At 43.6% G+C, this 26,371-nt stretch overlaps 1 protein-coding gene across 1 annotated transcript in view; it reads right to left on the bottom strand.

Annotated features, from left to right (window-relative positions):
- Positions 1–26,371, bottom strand: part of gmds (GDP-mannose 4,6-dehydratase) — a 210,225-nt gene that overhangs the window by 164,532 nt on the left and 19,322 nt on the right. The gene's annotated exons all lie outside the window — the stretch shown is intronic.

Raw genomic sequence — 26,371 nt, 5'->3', positions numbered from 1 at the left:
AACCCAGTGCATGACGGAGGACGATATCACGATAAATTAAATCTCCACAATATATCGTGAGTGTTTTTTATCACGATAAACGTTAATATCAATTATCGTCCCAGGCCCTAATACACACTGAGCACAATGTACTTACTGTACAATAACTGTATTATTTACAAAATCTGTAGTTACAAAGAAGTTCCAGAAAAGAAAGAATGTGTAATAAAAAAACCTGAGAATACCGATCTGAGGAGAGCAGAGGTACAGCAGTACAGCCCATTCCATTAGCGTTGGATAACAGTTCCCATGCAGAACGGGAACTCCCTGGGAGCTTGGTCCATCAAGATGAAGAGAAGAAGGCCTTCATTCCTCCTATCCTCCCTTCCCTCTATCACCCAATCTGCCCCCGGGACGCCGAGCAGCCATCAATCACTCCCTACCTCACAAATACAAACACGCGTGTAAACATGGCAACAGGCCTTATTACAGCAGGCTGTGGCCTCACCCCCAGGGGCTGCGTGTGGCAATCAACCCCCACACATGTACAGTACTGCACACATGCACACACCCATAAATGTAGGCACTAGGCATGTACATTAAATGTCTATATACGCAATTTCACATACTTGTGTACACAGTTCAATCATTCATGAGTGAATTTAACTTGGACCTGACGGATGAATTTACATTGATCACATATCGTGTAGATTTGATGTGACAATCGAAACACGGGTGTGTGTATTACACAGCAAAATGGACCAGCAAGGTCAACTTATACGTTCAGTAAAATTAACACCAAAAAGAAAAGAGAAAATAATCATATACTGTATATACGTATAGTTTTTATATCAACTATACAGACATACACACACAGACACACACACACACACACACAGTACAAATGAAGTTGCATATAGACAGTTACATGATGCGTTTATGCAAGTGTGTGTGTGTGTGTGTGTGTGTGTGTGTGTGTGTGTGTATACACACACAGTATACGGTAATACATCAATAAAGGTCTATTTATCGATCTACAGACAAACACAGAACAAGGTTTCATCATCAGTGATCCAGGTCTCAGGCGCTGTTTGGCTGTGGCCTGGTTGACCTCACAACACACACAGACACACTCATCTCCTGCACTGATGGATGTCCTCCACCGCAACACTTAAAGCTGAACGCAAGGCACTGCGTGTCCTCACAGTAAATGGTCTGGCTGAGTGAGCAGTCAGCCACTCCAAGTACTGCGAAGCACTGGAACTCATCAAACTCAATGGAACTCATGCTGACTGCTCTGGCTCAAGCAGCGGTCTACACGAGCCATGCTGGTATACACCAGATATACTGGAGGAACAGTCTAGAGACTCTAGACCGCTGCGGTAGTGGCGGCTGCAACTATCGATCTATTTTTTTTAATTATTCTTTCGATTACTTTATCAGTTAATCAAATAATATAGATGTTTTCATTTTTATATTTTACTTAAAAAATATATATATACATTTTTTAGTCCGATTAACCATTTTATGCTTTGTCTGACGGAATGCCAAAATAGATCAGCTAGTTTTTTACCTTTTTTCGAAAATGTAATATCATTATTTGTAAACTACTCAATCGATCAGTTCAAGTAACTGTTGCCTTGGTATTGATGCCTTCAAATGGACTACCTGTTGCCATGGTAGTCTAGTCAACAACCGGTTGAACAGGCCACACCGGACGGTCATCTTTCTACAGAATCTATCCTTATCACTGAAATCTCCCTCTATCAAATACTTGCAATGAACTTCCTGTTCTTGAGGTTGATCTTTCATCCTCTCTCTCTCTCTCTCTCTGTTGTTCTCACACTCTTTATCAGCTGTGGAGCAGTAGGACCAGATGACTTCAAAGCAGGAGGCGAGAGGAGAGGTGAGGACAGACCCCCACCACCTCACTCCACCCGAGCACCACCCCCTGCCGGGGCCAAAATGACCTCCTTTACACCCCCCACCCCAATCTCCTTCCAGCTGCTGCTGTGACATCCCCATTTGGCCGTAATCAGCTCCCAGCATCCTCTCTGTGGAAAGGGGACGGGGGGGTCGAACAAATCGTCACGTCCCTCCTCTTCCTCTCACCGGTTTGCAGTAACATCTTGCATCCCCCCCCCCCCAGCCCCCAGCCAGCCCCCACCACCTCTGGCTTGATGAATGCTGTCCTTGTGAAGAAAGGAAGGACCCCCCCACACACACAATTTCACTCCCCCCGACCTGGCGTTGCTAACATGTCCTTTAAATAGAAGTGAAAGCTAGGGACCACCGCCCCTGCAGGTGCTGCCTCTCTATAGTTACACACACACCGCAAGAGCACGTACTCTACGTACCCCTTGACTCCGACACACACACACACACACACACACACACACACACACACACACACACACACACACACACACACACACACACACACACACACACACACACACACACACACACACACACACACACACACACACACACACACACACACACACACGGACCACTCTTGACCACAGGAACGCACAGCCACCACACACACTGGCTGGCCCTGGTTGCTGTCACTGAGCCTCGTGTCCAAACTGAATCCAGACGTCTCTTTCTCCACACACGCCTCATTTAAACCCTGTCCTCTCCACCCAGCACCAACCTCAAACCAACCCGGGACCCCCTGGGTGGAAGAACAACAGCTGTGTGCATGCGCGCACACGTGCAAACAGGATCCAGGTTATTGCCTGGGCAGTTATGTGGTGTCTGTTTGGTTATAAATACCTTGTTGTCTGTCTAAGAGAGTCAGCAAAGGTGTTCCTAAAGTATGGTGTGTGTGTGTGTGTGTGTGTGTGTGTGTGTGTGTGTGTGTGTGTGTGTGTGTGTGTGTGTGTGTGTGTGTGTGTGTGTCAGTGTGTTGTCCCGGTTACAAGCCCACGTCTTGATTTGTACTGTACATATGTGAGAATAAACAGGATTGAACTGGAATTGAGCGGCGGGGTGTGGTGGAGAACGAGAGCGAGAGATGATCTTAAGGCGAATGGAAACAGAGGAGGAGGGATGTGTGATGCTGTGAGGCTGTCACACAGAAACCTGTGGAGCCACCCTGCACTGCTAACAAAAGGTACTCCACCATGGATGGGGCGAGCAAAACTAGCTTCCCACTGTCTAGCAATCTGACGCAGAGCCAGGTAGACAGATACTGTGGCTGCTTACGTGGTTTTTTTTACCACAGAGACAAGATTCGATTTTTCCGAGTTTCCATCACGGTTTCTCCGACAAGCAATGTGAGGAGTAAAATACCAGTAAGACGCCTAAGGGCGACAAGGGTGAGGTCGCGCCATGTCTTGGCCATCTGGCCAGTGATGTATATCGGACCTGTTACCCATATATGGAGACCCCTGGTGCCCATATTATGGAGATCCATGTACAGTACTGTATATGGAGATATGCTGGTAGACCCCAAACATGCTTACTCAGTTATTTGTTATGTGAAAGTCCTATGACGTCTATGACATCTGACATCATCATACATAAAATCCCTTTTATGCCCATATGGAGATCCCTGTCTGTAGAACCAGCCACACAGATATGGGATGTCTTGACCATCTTTCTTGGCCATATACAGTATGGTTTCTGGTAGTGTGGTATGTGGCCGATGTGGCCTCCATATATGGGCATTCCAGTTAGATATGGGCTTAATATTGATGACATCAGGGATCACCAAATATGGGCATAAAGGGGATTCTGTTAGTGTGGTTCCCCTGACATCACAGAGATGTTAGAGCTGATGTCAGAGCGGCAAACCCATAGCGTACACGGACAGGAGTCCGGAGACATGATGTGCTGTTTCTCATACTAAACAGTCGCAACAAAAAGATCACACAGCCACACTTTGCTAGCCTAGCACAGCTAAACAATCCACCCATGTTAAAACAAGGTATACTGCAGTTAGTTAGCTGCAGTCTGGCCAAGCCAGGCTAACACTTAGCCCCCTGCCATCACATTGCTATCTTTTATCTGGAAGGGATTGGAGAGATTAGCACTCTTATCTATACCTCTTTCCTCTTCCATTTTTCATGAGGCCCACCACCACCACCACCACCCCCTCCCACCCATTTACATCTGGCCACCTCCCACATGACACCCCCCAGTTTACAGTTTACAGTTTAGGCATTTAGCAGACGCTTTTAATCCAAAGCAATTTACAATAAGCAGGTAATACACATCACTATTGTAAGCAAGATAATATGTCAGTACATTAACAACAATATAACAAATGCATAGGAATATCAATCTAGAAAAACAATAACATAGGTAGTCCACGCATCTAATCAGTAAAAAACTTCTAAAACCTAAAAATGCTATCTATAGCTTCATGTATGGTCATTGATGGAAGGGGGAGTGTTACAGTAGTAGTAGTGCCACCTCCTTTAATTTCTCCACCTACATACAGCACATACCCATCCTTTTATGACGCGCTCCCTCTGACAAAGTGCTCCATAAGAGAATTCAGGATCGACTGCAACACACGGAAAAAAAAACTGCTTCGTCTGACGAAGAAAGAGCGAATTTTATACGCTGGACCACAGCTGCACTCCGCCGTTATTAGAGCCCGCCGTTAAACTATTACGGTTGTATTAAGAAATATCTGGCTCTCGCACAGGTCTATAAATCAGCATGCAGGCTCATATTTTCATATGAGCTCCAGCCAAGTCCACTCTGCTCTGTTAGAACACACTAAAGTATGTGGCTGAGACAAGGGAAGCGAGGTTGATCAATCACAAGACTGACACAGCAGCATATGCACACATCTATACGTCCACATACGCATACAACAGATATACACATGCATGCGCTCCGTCTCTCACACACACGCGTGTGCGTGTTTGCAGTAGATTTCAGTTGCAGGCCGACTACAATGTCTAAACTAAGGCTTGTGTGTTGCGTGTTGAGCCTTACAGATGTTAGAGCTTAGCACCCGGTCTAAAATTAGCCAGGCACATATAAATAAACATCGATTCAGCAAATAATCCCCATTAATATGAGTCATCAGTCTTCAGATGGTGGCATGTTAAGTTGTCATTGGAGTCGTCTATCAGTTTTTTTATGTCGGTACATGTTACAGAGCTTGATGGGAGTTTAATCTCTCTCATCTATCTTTAGCCTCAAAAAAGGCACCAGATTATCGATGCCCTTGACAGTGGCCGATCCAAGCTACATTGTTATGACTGCAAAGACCATGATACATGGACGGCATTTGTGGCCATGTCAGTAGGCAATGTTTGTCAGAAATGCAGTGCTTTTGATACTCCATTCCAACAAGCCCACTGTGTTACCCACACTGACTTTTCACCCCATTCCCCTGCTTAACACACATCATCAATCTCTCTCTCTCTATCCAACATGAGCCACAAAACCTTTTATAACAATGACATATCAGGGGCAAACAAAAGCAATAAAGCGTTGCTCCCACGTTACACACACACATAAAGAAAGGTTAGGAGAAGACAATTGCCAGGGTTCAAGTCCAGCCCAGCTCCACCCGTGTCTCTCTCACCAGGGTGGGAACAGCGGAGCAAGGGGTCGGAATGCTGTGGAATGGCAGGCCTTTGAAGGGAGGCCTGCGGCAGGGAAGGGCTTTTGTTTTTTTCTCGGGAAGGGGAAGCATCGGGCTGGAGTTTTAGATATCAATGGAAAGACTTCCCCTCGGCCAGTGCAGAGCGGCGAGGCCGCGGACTGACTGTCACTCCTGTATCTCCTTGGTGGCTTATCCCTCCACAACGGAAGAGAGAAATGTCAGAGATACATGTAACGGGAATATTTCCCGGAAGACGGCCTATAAACACGCTGCAATCCAATCTGCCTAGTGGAATTCATTGTTTAAACACATGCATAAGCCCTCTATATACCTCATTGTACGATCGTCGATGAATAGAGAAAATGACAGATCTACAACATCACAACACATAGTGAGATTGTAGGTTAACCATTATTGTTCTTTTGGTCATTTTGGGATGTTTTCTTTAAAGCATTCACCTATAACGACATGCCCAAAATAGACATGCCAAGTTAAACTTTGTTAAAACAAACCTGAACGTCCACTTGTTAAACAGACAGATATTTTGATATGTTAACATCGGGGAGACAGGAGACTATAGTGACAGTACATGCACAGACAGAGATCCTGACCCGTGTATGGGAGAGCACAGAAGAGGAGGTCCATTGACCCAAACTATCCCACGATCCAACAGGGAACCTGCTTAGACCACAGCAGCAACCTCTGGCTCTCCAGCTGTCTACTACAGCAAATATTCTCGCACGCACGCACGCATGCACGCACACGTGCGCACACGTACACACACACACACACACACACACACACACACACACACACACACACACACACACACACACACACACACACACACACACACACACAGAGATCAAATGATACACCTGTATTGCGTGTTGTGTGCACACAAACACCCTTACAGTGATGTTGAACCATTTTAATTTAAATGGGTCCCGGGACCCACAGGTGGTCATTCAAGTGGCTCCCAGGGAAATTGAAAGGGTCCCCAATAAAATGTGTTTTTTGACAAATTGTCTTTGATCTCATAATATTTTTATGGACAGCAAAATTTAACCTATCAAATAAAGACTCGTATCTGCACAAAAAGGAAATGTCCACTGGAATGTTTGTGTTTTTTATAGTATAAAAAAAAAATCCAGAATCAGATATTGTTATTAACGCAGCATTCAGCAGGGTAAAGTAGGATATGTCCCACGGACATATGAAATTCATGAATGGCGAGTTCAATGTGTCCTTTCTTAAGAATAAATAATCACTGCTGCACTTATTTATTACATGCACATGCATTGCATGCTCACACACATGTATGCATGCACAGATCCACACAAAAGGTATACACACATGTGGTCGTCTATCTTCTCTTAGATTTCTCCATCTTCACGCTCTTAACTTATACGGTGGGTCCAGGGCAATCCGGAGTACTCCACTTTCTCAGACCACCACCTCCCCACCTAGGGGCCGACCGCAGCCTGCCTGGCCCGGGTCCCGTTACCCGTTTACCGTGTGGGAGCGGATACCAACACAAGCTCACAGAGGGCCGTTCAAAGGCTTGCATATGAAATGTCTTCCTCTGGAGTCGATACCTTACACCTCATCTGCATATTCACATATTCAAAAACCGCCACTTACTTCCTCTTGCTGTGCACGATGGAAAGCGGGCACAGATGAGTATTGTGTGCGTTTTTCACTCGCTTAATTTCAATGTGTTGTTTTTTTTTGTCTTTGGGCCCAGGGTGGCCAACCAGGGGACATGCAGGCGCTGCTAGAGAATCGAGTGTCACCATCGAGATGGGGAATTAGTGATCACCATTACATGTACACATGAAGGATATATTTTTAACCATGTGTTGCCTGCCCACCAAGACGTCTGAATGGACCCATTATTTTCAGCTCACACACAGAGCACTGATAAAAATACACTAAAACTGTAACTGCCGTTCTAGGAATTCTGCCGAGGCCTGCCCATCACGTAGCCGACACGGATCACAGGTCTTATCTGACAGCATGTGTCAGATAAGACTGTGTGTCAAACACACGCGCACACACATACACAGAGAGAAATGAGAAGTGCTATTGTGTCTGTGACAATCTCCCAGTGCGGTTATACATCTGTAAGCAAACAACAGCATACCACGATGACACCATTGGCACTGCGCCAACTCAGGCCTGCCAGCGACTACTCTTGGCCAATCACAGGGGCATTCATTTTGATGTTTTCTTCTTCATCTTTTCTTTTTTAGCATATTGCCGCTTTCTTTGCGTGTGGAACATATCTGTAATAGCTGGAATACACATCGATACTACATTCATACGTAGCATTCTGGCCGCGTTGAAAAAGGTAGACAGGTACGGACACGAGTGTTATCAGTTCTATTCATTTACACTATGTGCCGGGGAGATGCTGTCAGGGGTGTGACTGACAAGGTGGCAGATTCTTCAAATGTCTTGGCATACAAAACAATTAATCCTGTTGTGACTGCACATAGATGGCTTACGTTTAGAGGAGATGATGATGTGGCCTATATTATGTTCAGACAGAGACAAACAGTCTGCACTCCAAAACCTAGCCTTTCTGGTCACGTCAAGGCCACTGGAATAATGTGTTCACCTCCCGACTACGGCTGTGAACTTAATTGATAGATATAGGCCGGGCATAGCAGTGGCAGCCATTTTGTGGTGCCACAGATAGAAAAAACATATTATTTTCCCATAGAGATTTCTGAAAATATTCATATAAATTATGTCAAGCCTGAAACAGAGACACCCAGGCTCCTGGAGAATCATGACCATAAAACATTTGATTCCGAGTCAAACAAATATTTTCATATTTAATGATATAGTATCTATTTATCTATAAATTCCAGAAATCCTGTCTGTCTGGAACTAATCCACTATATGGGTAAAATCTGTCTGTCTGTGTTTACGCCTGTATTTAATCAGAGAAAGGCAAAGGGTGACATCATCAAGGCATATGTAAGGCTGCATCCAGTTTAAAAATAGGGTAAGAACAGGTAAGGATCCCTTAGGACGGGTGAGGAGAGGGGTAAGGATCTAGTATTTAATAAATACGCTTTTTCAAATATTTTTGATACGGGCCACATGCTTCCTCCAATACACACAAACTTGCCTGTGGCCCCCGGGGGGCCCTGGCGTGGCCCCTGTTTTGACTATTGTCATGGCAGGCCCCCTGAATAGTGTTTGTGTCAAGTTTGGTACAGATCGGAGCAGTTTGGTGCAGATTGAAGCGTTGGTGTGACAGTTTTCCTTGTTGAGAAACACTGAGAAACACTGTAATTACTGTTCTCAAGTACTGACTAAAGCTGTGTTCAGACTACTGTACCGGCGACAAAGCAACAGGCTACAAGTCATTTTCAAAGGAACGCGGTGACATGAAGCTATCGCCCGACACTGGTTTACATATGGCGGGGGTTATGTGCTACAAATCAGTTGAGCTGGCCTCAAATTGTTGCTGCTCTCCAATGATGCAGTGAAGTGTCAACCATAGTTTGGTCATTTCCATAACCCTTTTGTCACCACACACACACTTTTCTGCGCCATTCCTTGAATTGCAGAAAGACTAATTAAAAATGTGGCCAGCGCGCTCTGTCTTCTGGTCTGTGGAATGTAGCAAGTGTGACACCATAGACACATTCAATAATAGCTATGTAGGTAGGTATTTGGATATATTACAAGCTCATAGTAGACCCATTGAGAGCTTGTAAATCGGTTATATTATATGAGCTACAACATCATATGAAAAAGCATAAATCAAGCTCAACACAAAATACAGCTTGGCAGACGGTGGCAGCTATAGCCTACCAGTGCTTAAAGGGGCACTCCACCACTTTTCAACCAATCTTCATATAATAGGTCCTCACTAATGTTCATGATAAAATATCACAATTTTCTTTCTACACAGTTTGGGTCTCATAGGAGAGCTGTGGGTGGGTCAAATCCTTCCTACCGGTGACATCATCAATGGGAAATGCAAGCTAATAGAAACTGCAGGCTTTCTATTCCTGAAAAAGTTGCAATGTTAAAGTGGAAGCCATTGTTCTTGTGATAATAAAAATCTTTTTTTTTTTTCAAAAAAATATATATATTTTTTTGTCAAACGATGATGTCACCGGTAGGAAGGATTTGACAGCTCTCCTATGAGACCCAGACTGAATAGAAAAAAATTGTGCCATTTTATTATGAACATTAGTGAGGACCTATTATACGAAGACAGGTTGAAAAGTGGTGAACTACTCCTTTAAGCAACTCTGCGATAGAAGAATAGAAAGTACTGTAGCAGGCCATGCTTTTGTAGCTTTGTCAGCAATAGTCTGAACACAGCTAAAGACACTGCAAAACGCCTGAAACACAGATGTCGTCTATCCTCCTAAACAGCCATATCAGTGATTATGTGCTCAAGACGTTGAAAAAGACCTGGCAGAGCAAGGTGATATGGGGATAATCCATGAAATTGCCAGGCAGTTATCTCCTAATCTGGGATAAACAAGGCTTTACAATATGCCACAGGGCCCAATGAATGGAAATACATAGAGCAACTTCATACATTTTTCTTCTATGATGATGATGTATGATTTCTGGTTCTGGTACACAAGTTGGAGCACCTCTGCTCTGGGTGCATCTATGGAAATGCCTGCAAATACTTTCTAGTTCAACCACTTACGCTGCTATTGTGAAAATAGCTGTTTAGCTGATTGTTTTTTTAATTTATTTTTTATATATTTTGGCTAGAATAAATAGGTGCACCAGGTTAAAGTTATACCATGTAACTTTTTTTATAAAACAAATCTTAAAATTGTCCTAACTGTTAAATCGCTAAAGTTTTAGAACCCCCACTCTGTTATTTTCAGCTTCTGAAGCCTTCTCTTTATATGTTTTCTATGAGTTGTGAGGGGGGGAGAATGTCAAACTAGTCATAAGCAGTGGATGAGTTAACAGAAACACATGATTACAATAAAGCAGAAAAAATCTAAATAAAAACATCAATCAATTTCAGAACAGTGCGGACGTCAATAGCAGCACAGGGATTTAAACATTCAGCTAAAAGCAAGAGTAAAGAAATAGGTCTTGAGATGTGCTATCCACAGAGGCTGCCTGTCTTAGGTGTAGTGGGAGTTTATTCCAAGCTGTCGGTCCGTAGAAGCAGAAAGAGAAGAAAGATTTTAAGTTTAAGGGATACTTGGCAATTTATTTTATCTACATACTGTAGTTCTATTGTGAGGAGGACATGTGAATATCTGACAAAACTCCCTGATGCGAGAGCTCAGAAAAACTGCACCAACTGATGGAGCCACATCAGGATGTATAAAGTTGCATGATCTTAGATTTATTACCTAAAAAAGTGATTTAAAATATAGGCTACATACAGAGTTTCAGCTCAAACACCAACACATTTACAAACGCATCGAAACCTACGTATAACTCTGACACAGAACTCTCTTTATATGCAACAACTTTGCTACAACATCCAGAACAACATCCACAAATCTGTTGGAATAAGAACAGCTGGGGCTTCACATGTGGTTATGATGGGACTATATTTTCTTACTTAAGCCAAAGTCAAAGCCAATAAATATAAATGAACAGTAACAATAAAGTGTGTAACAATAAAGCTGTGGCAAACCTCAAACACATGCATGTTGCAGATATGTCATGTGTGCATGCATATATTTTGTGTGTGTGTGTGTGTGTGTGTGTGTGTGTGTGTGTGTGTGTGTGTGTTGGCCCCTCCCTCAGGCTGTAAGGTGCTGACTGATGCAGGTAATACCTTCATGTCTCTTAAACCTGAGACGGGTACGGACACAGAGTGAAGACGTGTCACCGAGAGGAGAGACGGGAGAAACATCTGTGTCTCACATGCACGCACGCAGGCGTGCTCACACACACACACACACACACACACACACACACACACACACACACACACACACACACACACACACACACACACACACACACACACACACACACACACACACACACACACACACACAGCTCTCCCTTTCTTCAGAACGTTAAAACACAATCCAAAGCAGCCAAAATACGTGCACACTGCACAGAACCTCCAACACCCATGAGCAAGTAATCACCAAACACCACTCATCATGTCTCACTCACACACACACACACACGCACACACGCGCACGCACGCACGCACGGTGCCTTTGTTTATGATATGATGGCTTTTTAGTCCGGCTAGTGATGGGGCTCTAATGAGGATGGCGATGTCGGTTGGTCTGGTCTATCTACAACCTATCTCAAATAATATATTGGCTGGTTTATCCCTTAATTTGCAGAGCGCCTTCATGGCTCCCGGTTTATGGCCTATACTGAGTCTAGTGCTACGCTTTGGCTAAAAAATACAATTTCACACAAAATGACTCCAGATTTGGTGGTGCAGGCTTTTAGTGTTGTTGAAGGACAACCAACATAAAATAAAAAACCCATCTAAATGATACATCAAAAGGTCTCTTACCTTTTGAAGCACCTTTATACTTTCACCCCCTTCCATAATGCAGTGACTCCACATGCACAAGTCATTGTGTACAGTCCACTATCTCACACTCTACCTGCCCGCCATGAAGACGAGTGGTTATGATTAAGGTCCATGGTTTACGGCCTTCGCCCCCTGAGGCTCGACAGCTTAATTTGACTATAATACCATCGGCACGACAGTTTGATTTTATTGCGATGGCTGGGACAGTTGACATTTATTACAAAAGGCATCACTTGAGACTATTATTATAAATGGTTTAGCTGCGATGGTGGCCTGTGCTGGCCACACATTGTGTAAACACACCCAGCTTAGCTTACCCTGGCCTGTTCCATAGGCTGAATAGGTTGGGCTGTTGATGCTGGAGTAAGTCACACATTAGCATACCAGTGGTATAGGGACATAGGAAAGATTTCTTTCCACAGGGTAGATAAAATCCCAAAGGATATGTGTGTGTGTGTGTGTGTGTGTGTGTGTGTGTGTGTGTGTGTGTGTGTGTGTGCACGCACACGTGTGGGTATACGTGTGTCCGTGTTTCTGTGCAGTGGTGGAAAAAGTATTCGAATGTTTTACTTAAGTAAAAGTAACAATAATGCAATCTAGAAATACTCTGTTACAAGCAAAAGGCCTGTCTTCAAAATGTTACTTGAGTAAAAGTACGAAAGTATTGGCATCAAAATGTACTTAAAAGTACCAAAAGTAAAAGTCTCTCTTTTTTTTTAATAGCAGATCTACAGTACAAGCTCACAAAACGTTGCTTCGCGACACGCTGTGATCTTGTAGAATGTCTATTTTCAAATAGCCTATGTATAAAATCGGGCTGAAGTGGTTAATGTATGGTTTATGATATAATAATATATCTGCAAAGTAATTAGTAACTAAAGTTTTCAGATAATTGTAGTGGCACGAAAGTACAATATTTTCCCCAAAGATGTAGTGGAGTAGGAGTAAAAGTACAGAAAATTGGAAATATTACACTTAAGTAAAATTACCTCAAACTGTACAGTACTTAAGTAAATGCACTTAGTTACTTTACACCACTGTTTCTGTGTGTGTATGTGCACGTTGTGTGTGTGTGTGTGTGTGTGTGTGTGTGTGTGCGTGTGTGTGTGCGCGTGCGTGCGTGCGTGCGTGCGTGCGTGCGTGCGTGCGTGCGTGTGTGTATGGGTGCACGCATTTGGGTAATTGTATGAATGCGCGAGTGTAGGTGTGTATGTGCGTGTATGTTAGTGTGTGTGTGTGTGTGTGCGTGCATTGGGATTGGCCATCACTGTCATGGTGGCTGGCCGGTGTGGGGAAAGTGTGAATGCGGCCCAGACCAGTGTTTGTGTATCTATGGCTTTCCCCCCTCGTTATGTTCATAATTGAGGGAAGGAATGCCGGGTGGGGGGGAATGATTGGAAACGTCACATGGTCCTCAGCGCTGGTTCCCAGTGCCGCTCTGCAGCCTCACGGCCTGCGTGTGATGACTTAACCTACAGCAGAGAGAACACCGATCACTAACGCTGCACACACACACACAGGCGCGCGTGTGCGCGCGCACACACACTTCCATGTGTCACTTTCTTGCTTAACTCTCAGTAATCATTTTGTGCGAGAGTGTGTGTGTGTGTGTGTGTGTGTGTGTGTGTGCGTTTCTGAGGAAAGAGCAAAGAAAAGTAAAGAAAACAGCGGGTTGTTTTCTTTGGAGTTTGCCCACGCTGCACACAGAGACAGGGGAGAGAGATTATCTCCTGACTAATCGTGTTCTCTTCCCCGTTAGACACCGTTCTCCAACACCCCCCCACCCCCCGCGATGCTATATGCACACAAACCTGCACACTCAAAGACAAACACACACACACACAAACTTCTCAGTGTGCAGTCTACGTACACTCGCTTGAATGTATGGGCATAATACCACACAGACACATTTCAGTGCACATGTGCACACAGTGCACATGCTTGCGAGCACACACACACACACACACACACACACACACACACACACACACACACACACACACACACACACACACACACACACACACACACACACACACACACACACACACACACACACACACACACACACACACACACACACACACACACACACACAAACCCTCGGGGTCAGTAACTGCAACCTAAGCATGTCTGTAAGGCCTGCCATTCACTTAAATGGCACTTTTAAAAGTGTTTAACATGCCTCAATGGGGTCCGCCATGGTGATGTTCTTAAGAAAACACCTTTCAAAATAGTTTTCTGCATCTTTACGACCGATCTTGACGGCCCAGTTTTCCCAGGCAGATTGTCTCAATCACTCTCACCAATAATCACTTCAATTAAACAAACTTACTGCACATGCTAATTGATTGATGATCACAATACCCTAACTGCTACATTTTAAATTATTGGTTAGATGCTATCAAAACAAATTCTGGGAAATCTCTCCGCAAGCTCAGCAGCAATCAACCAGTGTTACTGCAGGCCAACGCGGGTAAAGTCAGTCCGTCGTGACAGTTCACCGCACGACTGACTGCCGATCACGTCCTCCAGCCACGCCCGTCCATCCGTTAGCCTAACCTGTCCCACCACAAGTCAAGGTGGAGGATTGATGGCTCCGCAGTAAACCAGAGATCATTTATTTCCACGACAGAGGCACATACGGGAGCAATCCATCAAGCGTAACTGCACTCGCTCCCAGAGTCTCATACAGACGGTTCTGCTGCGCTAATGATGATGATAATGAATGGGAGCGACCGATCATCACTATGATCGCACCAGAGCCCAAGGGAGAGGGGTGGCAGAGACACTCACTTCCCAGTGCACACAACAAAGACGTGATTTTGAAGTTTAATTCTCATCTTTCATGCCATTGTTGTGAGTTGATGCACATGCCACTTAAGTGTAAATTCTCAGTGTGTGTGTGTGTGTGTGTGTGTGTGTGTGTGTGTGTGTGTGTGTGTGTGTGTGTGTAAACTACCTGAGGGGCTGTTTAAGTGACACAAGGTACTTTGGGTACCCACAACAAACCCTTTAACTATTGAAAACCCTAATTTCTGAAGTTCTTCAAAGGACTATACTTTTCATGAATCCACAGTGGCACTGGCCATGTAGACTGTAATATAATAATACTACAATTTATTTTTAACGAATTTACATTTTTGAAAATCTCAAAGTGTTATGCTACAGGGTTTAAAAACAATGGCATAAAAAACTTGCTGCGACAACATTATACCCTTCTTGGGGTAAAAGTATATTTAAAACTAATTACGGCTACACTCACTGTGTGTATATTACTTTTCTACTACATTAATGTACATTCAGTGTGAAAGAGATAGACATACATTACTTCAGGAAATGATATAAATCCCATGATTTTGCCAAGAGACACAAAGTAGAGTTACAACAATTCATTGCACAAACTAGAACGAGATGAGTAAGAATTTCATTACACAACAACTTAATCACTATTTTATTGTGCTGTAATGTCTCTCTCAGTATGTTCAGGATGCATCGGTGCTGAATAAAGAATAAAGGGCTGCTTGTTATAGCTGACATTCAAGGTAGATTGGCCCAACCCTTTCACACAGGTATGACAGCCTGATTTAGAGCTTCAATTAAATCTCTCTCTCATACTCGCACACGGCGCACAGCAGCAGCTTCATACAGGTACACACACACACACACACACACACACACACACACACACACACACACACACACACACACACACACACACACACACACACACACACACACACACACACACACACACACACACACACACACACACACACACACACCCAGGTAAAGCTCCAGGAAAAGAAATTCTCATGCTTGGCAAAAACATCTTCATTAAGTCGACAAAAGATCCTGGCTAAAACAATTACGCTCATCGAGATTAGTATCAAACGTCGTAACTCATTTGGCGCTCCCTCTGCATTTTCTACCTTTTAAACCGTCTCTCCCTCAAATATCTTGTTTTTGTTCTCTGATCATCATTCTACGCTCTGATCCAAACAAGTGAGATCATAGCTCATTACACCAGGCGTGTGTAAATAGGGCGCAATCTATAAATTGCCCAATACACGCACGCGCACAGTACACGGATGCTTCACCCACACACGCTTGGGCTGAGCAAGAACAAAGCCTTTTGAAGAGATTACAGATTGTGACATTCCGATGAGGGAAAATTCACAGATTGTGAAACACAGCAATTACACCGACACTTCGGACTCCATTTAACCACTTCGACCCTACAGTAGGGCTGTCACAGTTATTACATAATCGTCTAATCGCGATTATTTGACATAATCGTGATTATTTTTCATAATCGTCATAATCGTTTCCATGTAAAAAATAGTGGAAATAGCAGATCTACAAGCTCACAACACGTCGCATCGCGACGTGTTGTGAGTTTTGATAATTTCGTGTATATTTAGGTTATGTGTCAAATGTGAAAACTTCAAAACCTAAAAGCCAAACAGAAATGTAATTGTCAACGACAAAAACAATTAAATCGTTAATCGCAATTAGTTGAGAGACAATTAATCGTCATGTAAAATGTCAAAATCGTGACGCTACAGTATATACTTTGTTATATATATCAAATAGTGGCAGGTATAAAAATAACATGTAGATTATTTACCGAATGTTTTGTTAAATGTGCATACATTTTTGCAGAATAGGGACACAACATGTTATTATTCGGCTTGCGTTCTCCAGGCCGGATACTTGAGGGGTTCGATAGGTACTTATGAAAATGTGTTTCTTTTTGAAAAGCAATGTCAGAAATTATGTTGGGGGGAGGGGGGGATGGGGAGGGGGGATGCAATGGCTCCCAGTGACAGCCGCAGCCCATACTCGGAGGGAAAAACTCAAAACAAACTGCATAAATTACACAAACAAGCCATTATGACTCCTGGGTAGGGGGAAGCTTTGGTGTGTACGATATTTCTGTGTGTGTGTGTGTGTGTGTGTGTGTGTGTGTGTGTGTGTGTGTGTGTGTGTCAGAGTGGGCAGCGAAAGGACTTGTGCTCAGCGATTAACAACAATGTTTACGGTGAGTAATGAGCTCACGTCACTTATTGAGAGATTGCGAGGGGCTGCATCATTTCATTGTGTGTCATGGATAAATGTGGGTGTTTGGCTCAAACATTGTAATTAAGAGGGCTGCAGTGATGACAGAAGAGTCGGATATTAGTGGCTCATATAATTGACTCTCAAAAAAAAGAAGCCAGCCTGACATTTAAGAGAAAGCATAAAAAGAAAAATGGGGGAGCAAATAAATACATAAATCTCTCAGGTGTCTTCATTAAGCCACGCTGTTAATGTGTTTGTAGACAGCGAGTCTGCTCATTCCTGCCCCAGTGCACACACAGTGAAAGGTCTATATAAACACTTCTATGTGTGTGCACACAGGTTGACAATACCTCAACAAGCTAATCCCTATGTCAACTGTATTGTATGCACAGAGTGTGTGCTTTATGTAAACTCTTTCTGATTTCCATGGCCTGGTGGATATGTTTAAGCTCTCTTCCAGAAGCCTCTATGGCAATATGGTAAGCAATATGACAACAAAACATGCCCGCATGCACAGCACGTACTGTACCAGCTGCACATACATGCCTTAAACCTGTATGCAACATGAAGAGCACATGATGCATTACATGGAGGTGGAGCTAGTGCCACGTCACAGCTTCAGCTTATGGAGGAGAGGTCATGTAAGCGCAGCAGGGTGTCACTCCAGGTTACTGTCCTCCTAAATACAGTTAAATACTGTGGAGGCTGTGCGAAAAGACAAGACTTAAAGTAATAAGTATGGGTGCAACTGTTCATAGAACTAAATGATTTAATTGCTTATAAAAACAATATTTTAATAAAATAAATCAATTGAGGAAAAAAGTTAATAAAGTTATACCATGTAACTTTTTTTATAAAACAAATCTTAAAATTGTCCTAACTGTTAAATCGCTAAAGTTTTAGAACCCCCACTCCGTTAATTTCAGCTTCTAAATCCTTCTCTTTATATGTTTTCTATGAGCCGTGAGGGGGGGAGAATTTCGCGGCAAAATGACGTCATCTGCATCATGTGTATACGTTGGCCAATCATATCGCCGATCATAAACACATGGTACACTACCGGCCAATCACAGGCGCATCTTGCTGACTTCTCAGGGAGTAGCTTGCCTCAACATAACAACAACATACTCGGGTGAAGGAGTCCGTTTCTCCGGAATGCCTGAACGCACAGGAACCAGGGACCCCTCTAAAGATAGATCTCGGCGAGCTGCAGGCGGACGCGGTGGCGAGAGGCCCGGTCCGCGGCGAAAAACGGACGAAAGACGCGGACGCGACCGCGGTTTGCTATACAGCTCTGACCACTAGTTGAGCAACTTACACAGTATAGCTTTAATAAAGTATAATAAATAAATTAAAATAGCAAGAATAGAAGACATACAAGGCAAGCTCACGTGGAGCTCACAACCTCGTGAGCTTGTAAATTGGCTATTTTCACAAACGGTGTATATGTATAAAACGCTTAAGTGGCTAAACAAACTAATCAATTTAGTTGATTATGAAAAGAATATTAGAATTATTTCTGAGAGAGATAGACACACACACACACACACACACACACACACACACACACACACACACACACACACACACACACACACACACACACACACACACACACACACACACACACACACACACACACACACACACACACACACACAATTATTTTATTTTTAATCATGCTTCGATTATTCCAATAATTGAAAAAATAATTGATAGAACAATCTCTAAAGAAACTGTAGTACAAATGGCTTTTTCAGCATAGGAAATATTCATGTAAATACACTCTCCTGCCTAATTTGCAATTCAAGTCTCTGTAATTGCCTATTGCATAACTTTGGTAAGTGATGTTTAATATCACTCTTTGTTGACTCTGGCTCCATCATGACCCTTGTTGTTGTTGTATGTACACAGTACCACCACTCCAAGCCCAGATCTACTTTTGGCCAGGTTCAATAACATGGAAAAATCAACAACATGATTAAGCGCCAACGAGGACACTCCAGGAACCTGTCTTGTTCTTCAAACATCGGTGATCAGACAACACAGCGGTAAGCCAGATAAATCATTACAAACATGTCTGTTTTCTGAGAAGATGATTATTACTACGAGAGCCAAAATGTCTCCCTGGGGGACATAGCAACCCGGTGGCTGATACAGCATGATAAATATTTAGCGTAATAGCTGGTTGCTGCTGTTCACACCTCAGGTTTCCCTTGAACTTTCCCACAAAAAAATGCTAATTATACCGGGGGTTCCACCTTAACGTGCCTGCCGTGCACAGGGTTCCCCACCAACAGGCTAAGCTAACACGCTATCAGCTAAATCACTCACCACCGAGAGAGAATTTGTGTTTCTCTGCGCGTGCATGTGTGTACACGTGTGTATGGGTATTGCTCAAATACACACAAAGAAAATACTGCGAGGAAGGATAGCATAGCACATGAGAATGCAAGAACCCTAACATAGTTCACATATTTTCCACAAAGTGTCAACATTATACCATTATATCATATTGGACGTTTGATCTTTTTTCCTGTTCCGCTTTCCTGTCAAATTTTATTCCTCAGATTTCACTGATGTCTTTCTCTCCATCACGTTCCTTCCCTCACATGACTGCAAAGCAGAGACCCTGAATCATGCTGCCCATGGGAAATATGCAGGGGTCATCAATATTTCCGTACACAGACAAATGTGTCTGTGGCAAAGACTTGGTCTTGTCCGTGGCACATTTTAGATTTTCTTTTTTACACAACATAAATAATATCATTTTCTTATTTTTATCATAAAACCCAATCCAGGTTATCGTCAGAATATATATGACACTTATTTACCATGACACTATATTTAGGAGTCCACTAGATAGATAGATAGATATATACCTTTATTATCCCAAGGGGGAAATTAAGTTAGTACTAGTGGTTCTCAAATGTTATATTTACAACGGGTCCATTTGGTTCTATTGTACACTCTCAGAGTTACAGACCTGTTATGGTCAGTCAGGGCTAGCTCTTAATGTGTTTCTGGTAATATTATTGTCCATTCATTTTATATGTCCGTGACAAAATAAAATAAAAAAATGTCCACCACAAGCCAGCATGGCGATGACCCTTTGAAAGATGTAGTATCACATATTGGCCTGCAGGGGACATTTCTCTGACCGGTCAGTTAATTCAATTCATACACAGCTATTCCCCCAATAAAAAGGTAAGGAAAAAAAATGTAATAGTTAGAACAATGTAAACTGGCCACAAGGCAATGTTACCAATTTGAGTTTGCCTCAGTACTTTTTTAGAAGGATGTAGGCAACTACGGATAAATTGTAATGTTGATGCATAACATGTTTAGAACTGGAACACAAGTCCTATAGAGGTTCCAGCAGGACAAGCTGTGTTGTCCCTGTAGAATACCAGAATACAATTGTGGTTAGAATCATCAAGGGACTGAGCCTTGGTGGCTCACTGCTGCCATCTATTTGTGACAGGTATAATTGCACACATGTGCCTCATTTTGCAAGACTTGAGCATCTCAGCTCATTTAAAAAAAAGTAAGACCACCAAGAAATACTATAAAAACCTATATAAAGTTGCTATTCTATTTACTGACTCAGCCTATTTATGTGCGTAAACGTTGTAATCTTATTCTCCCTCTCCAAAACGTTGTGGTGGATTGTCAGCAAAGGTTACAACCTCCCTGGAGAACATAGAAAATGAACTGACTCATGAGTACAGCAACAAGTCTGACCCACCAAAGCAGAACCACGAAACTGAACAAGGAAAGTGCAGACTTGTTTCTCTTGGCACAGAGTGGTCTATTCTTAACGTAAAGTTCACATTCAACCAAGCTAAGCCAGGCAGCCTGTCTCGTATGAAGGCCTATAACCTTTAAAAACACTGCCTCTGGGATTGGTGTCGGCCCGGGGATCTATTCTGACCGCTGTACTAGCAGGCCACCAGCGCAACGGAGACCTGTTTCTGCTCAATCAATAGGAGGCAGACATGAGAAAATGTGGAGGCGAGAGATATAGCGTATCTCCATTTGGACGAAACCGCTGAGATTCCAAGCATGAAAGGCAATTTGAAAACAATGGAAAACATGGCGTCTTCAAAAGGAACACGCGCGTGCGCGCACACGCACACACACACACACACACACACACACACACACACACACACACACACACACACACACACACACACACACACACACACACACACACACACACACACAAATGAGTCCTCTGAGACAGAAAACACGCTTTAGTGGGGAATGTGCTAATTTGGCGAGTCTTAGCCAGACGGGTCTTGAGCTCAGTGTGGTACATACACTGCACAGCACGCATGCCACCGAGGGCTGATTGGACAGCAGTAATGTAAACACCAATCAGAGAGTGAGTAAACCCAGCCAATGGGCTGTTAAGAAAAAGGGACAACTCATCTTTCACAGGGTTCTCTTTCGCTCTCTTTCTTTCTGTCTCTTTCTCTCTCATTCTCTCCGAAGTGGTTTGCAGATTGCAGCCTTTGCTATACCTGCAATACTCAGACTCTTATACTGCTATACTAATGACAAATCAGGGGTTGTCTGAAACATACCGTGAAGCTGAATAGACAAACTGTACTGCAATAACCGCTGCCTACACCTTGCATCCTACCACAGAAACATACACAACAAAGCACAACACAAGGGTTGATAACACAATACTGATTACATAACACTTGCAATAATAGGACTATACCGCCATCAATGCATGTTATTGTCTAATCACAGTTTTGACCATGCCTCATGCATAAATATATAGACCGTGGCCATGTATCATGCATAAATATAGACCATGACCTTTGTTCCACTAATGGCTTTATTTTAGATTTAGCATTGTTTACATTTACTCCAAAATCATTAAAATGTTTGCAAAAAAAGTACCTGAATAATTGAGTTAAACATTGGCAAAATATTACTGAGCCGTTAAGAAGAAATGGTTTGAATTGCTATTTTAAAACTTACTGAAACAAATGATTGGTTTGCTTGGTCTTTGAGAAAGACACGGTGTCTATCTCAAAGACCAAGCAAACCAAGACATGCTTTGGGTCAAGTCAAGTGTAAGGTGAGACATAATAAGCTAAATATATAGGATGTGTGGTCTATTCTGGGGACAAACATTGAGCAAAAATAGCAGCTCTACAAACTCACAACGCATCGCAGTCAGCTTGTAGATCGTCTATTTTCTGCTCAGAAATTTGGTGTAGCGAGAGAGAGGAGGGGACCTAGTATAGACCCCTGGGGGACTCCGGTCAACCAAGTATAAAGTGTTAACAGTGGTTAAAAGGGGGCAACGGTAGGAGTACTGTTGTGTTCTACAGAAAACTACTGCCAACCTGTGGCTGCTTGAGGCTTATAAACAAAACTAAACAACAAGACACCAAGGAAACAAAAAATCACTGAGCTTTGTAGGCAAACAGGCATGTTAAATCCTGTGTGAGTTGAGACTCTGGCGTGGGAGCTACTGTTAAGACCGGATGTCAGACAAACCGGGGGGATAAAAGAGAGGGCTAGAGAGAGACAAAGGAAGGAGGGAGGCTCAATGAGGAGGATGAAGGAAGCTGAATAATGCAGATAATGGGATGATGATAAGTGTTTTTGTGAGGCAGAGATGGATAATTAAAGCTATGGATGAAGGAGGCGAATAAATGTCCACCCCCTGGGGCCAATGTGGTGTCCTCGCCAAGCGAGCCGGTCATGAAAAGACAAAACAAAACAGGATTCCTGCCTGGCACGTACCCACTCTCTTCCCCCTCAACATTTGATCTTCCTCTAGGGATGGGACAATAAGCGATATTATCGTTTATCGTGATAAAAACACCCACAATAATCGCGTTGTGACATGTTGTGAGCTTGTAGATCTGCTATTTTTAGGCAAATGTTCCACCCTAGGATATTGGATTTGGATTATCGTGATATATCGTAAATCGCGGTTTATTTTGTCACAATAATTGTGATATGAAATGTTCATATCGTCCCATCCCTATCTTCCTCCATTCCATACTCACTTTGTCCCCTCCACCCCCACGCACACCCGTCAACATCACCATCACGGGAGAGTTGTGTTAATAACTCGGTCTAGTCGGTCTAGTCGGTCTATTCAGCACCCTGGCCCTCTCCCTCCACCTTTGTCAGTCTGTCTGTCGTGACAGTTTCCAGGTGGTGCTGCGGAACGGACACAGAGAACGGTGAGGAGAGCCATTGTTCCGCGACTAAGTATGCCACGGTGGGAGGCGTTGGGCACTTGAGCGGTTTAACTGTTTATAATCAGAGGCTTCCAACCTAAGCAATCATACAGTATTTCATGTGTATAGTTTCCAAAGTATTCACATATTTAGATGGGGAGAAAATACACATAATTCAAGACTTGTTAGTGTGCATTACCGAAAGTTCACAGAAGACTGGTGCTGTGTAATTAGGGCTGGGAGGTGGACAAAATTAAAAAAAAGATTACCTAATTGCGACTGTAGGTCGCTACTTAGTATGAAAACCTGCAGCTCTTGTCCGTCTTTCTGTCTGTCTGTCTGTCTGTCTGTCTGTCTGTCTGTCACACTGCTGACCTGTTCTGACATCACAATGATGATAAGTCTCATGTGGTCTATGACGTCAGAGTCAGACATCCCCCTGGGGCCAATGTGCTGGGATTCCAGCACATTGTCAGTCATATCCATATTTGGGAAAATATGGCCACATTTTGTCCCACTTAAACAACAAACCGCAATGCGAGTCACACTTGCAAATGAATTTTGTCCTTCTCACTAGACTCATATCACAATACCAATATATTGCCCAGCTCTACGGTGTACGATATAAGGTACATAGATGTACTCTGTGTTTGTGTGAGCGTATATGTGTGTGTGTAGGTGTGTGTATTCTGTCCCCACACTACACTATGTCTTCACACACACACACACACACACACACACACACACACACACACACACACACACACACACACACACACACACACACACACACACACACACACACACACACACACACACACACACACAGAGTCAGATGACATCTATTTCCACGCAAAAAGATGAGAATGTCGCCCTTCCTGGAGTAATGAAGAATAGAAGGCAAACATAAGAATCCTGTCCTATGCTGTGTTGCGCACATCGTTTGATGCTACAGCTGGCTGTGTCCCTACAGCCCTCCGCTGTCCTTCCCCTATTCCCCGACCGCCTCCACCCCTGCAGCATTAGAAATAACCTCCACTGTGTTCTCACTGATGACTCTGTCCGGCGGAAACTGCCAGCACCCACACACAGACACACACACACACAGAGCTACTCTCAAACACACATCCGAGCCTTCTGAGGAGCTAAAGCCGATGAAGCAAGCTAGCCAGAGCGGGATTCCCTGTGTGTTGTAAGACAAGAGGAGGTGGATGTGGTGGTGGGGGTATTAAGAGAGGAAGGGAGATGCTGAGTAGCCCGTGTGTGAGTGATCTTTTCCTCTGTGGTGGGAGAGACTGGAAATGCCTCCGCACTCGAGCGACGCTGGGGCTCACGCTGCTCGAGATGACGATGGGCCATGTGGTGAGAGGCGGGCTTAACTGGTGTTGAAACAAATAAACACTGGTGTGGAAACAAATAAACACTGTGGAAGCCGCGCACAGGTACTGGGATCTTATGTCACTGTGTGCGCATGTGTGTGTGTGTGTGTGTGTGTGTGTGTGTGTGTGTGTGTGTGTGTGTGTGGCCCGAGGATGATCTGTCCATGTGGGAGGTTGGGAGTGGAGTCATGGCCTCAGACCACAGAGGATATGGAGAAAGGAGTCATCCATCAACTTAGACCCCTGTCTCTCTCTCGCTCTCTCTCCCACACAATCTCTTCTCTTCCTTTTCTGTCTTTTCTGTGCTCAGTATGTTGTTTGATGTTTTTTGTATTGTTTTGTTTCTAATCCTTTATGATCTGTTTTTATTTATTTATTAGTTTTTTTTAGATACGGTACTAATCCATTCTACTTGTAATGTAATGTAAACGGGTTTCTGACCTCACTGGCACAACAATATTCTGTCATCTTATCCTATTAAAGAAGTAGTTGCGACTGTCAGGGAGCATTTAGTATGAGAACGTCAAGCCTATGTCCATCTGTCAGTCCGTCAGCTAATCAACAATCAGCTGCGTCTGTTTGGGGGGAGAGGTGGATCAAGTTACCGCTGTGCATCGCCTCAAAAACGCCATGGTTGTTGGCCAAAGACACAACGACAACTTTGTGCCGTATTTAGAAGCTCTGACCTGACTGTCGTGCTAATCAATTACAAATATAATATCTAATCTTCATTAGGATCACTGTCACACTGTCCCTGGACCCCATGCTGGTGATGCATAGGATAGCAAAGTTGAACCACCCCACACTTTCCCCCGGGGGTTTGCCGAAAGGTGAAGTGGTATTTGGAGTGATTTTTCGAAATCTGGACACACACCGAAAATAGTTGATCTAGAAGCTCACAACGCATCGCGCTGGGAGATTGTAGGTCTTAATTATTGAATATTAGATGCCAAGGGAGAGAGGTGGTTTGCAGGTGACAAGGTACCATCACCATCTGCTACACACACAAACAAATAACAGCACAATATCATAATCCACGTTATCTTACGTTCACACTGGAATTGACTGAGCCAACCATAGTATGACTACACTCCTGGCTCCATTTTCTTTTCCACTAAGTGTTGCGCTAAAGGGAAATCAGTGGTGATATTGTTAAGTCAGATCCCAGCGTAGAGGTGGAGGCGGTTGAGTGGGATCCTCCCGAAGGGGGCACACTGGAGATCCCAGACAAAGGGGACATTGTGGCACAGACCAACTCGTCCTAGATACACCGTTTCCTGTCCCATCAGCTCCAATATCCGCTCCAGATGAGCCACTCCACTTCCCATGGCTTTCGACATCGACACACAGTAGCGTCCGGCCTGTGCTAAGAAATGGCTGAAAAATTCTTCTGGCACTCTCGCGTATAAAGTCCACCTAACAAGAGGGGTTGTAGTCGAGGGCGTGTTCTGGGGCCATTTATAGCCCAAGGAATGTTTTTTCTGCAAAACAAATGCTTGCAATGGATTCAGCATCATGACAAACCCCTAGTTAGACCACGCACATCCTACTTAAAGCTGATTTTTGTCTGGGTATTTTCTTCCTGTATAGAAAGTCGATGGGAGCCCAACTTGATTTGGCCGCT

Source organism: Nannobrachium achirus (genome assembly GCF_963921795.1).
Source record: "Nannobrachium achirus genome assembly, chromosome: 1".
Taxonomy (NCBI): Eukaryota; Metazoa; Chordata; class Actinopteri; order Myctophiformes; family Myctophidae; genus Nannobrachium; species Nannobrachium achirus.
Note: the sequence above shows the minus strand (reverse complement) of the source record. Positions and strands in the feature narration are given on the sequence as shown.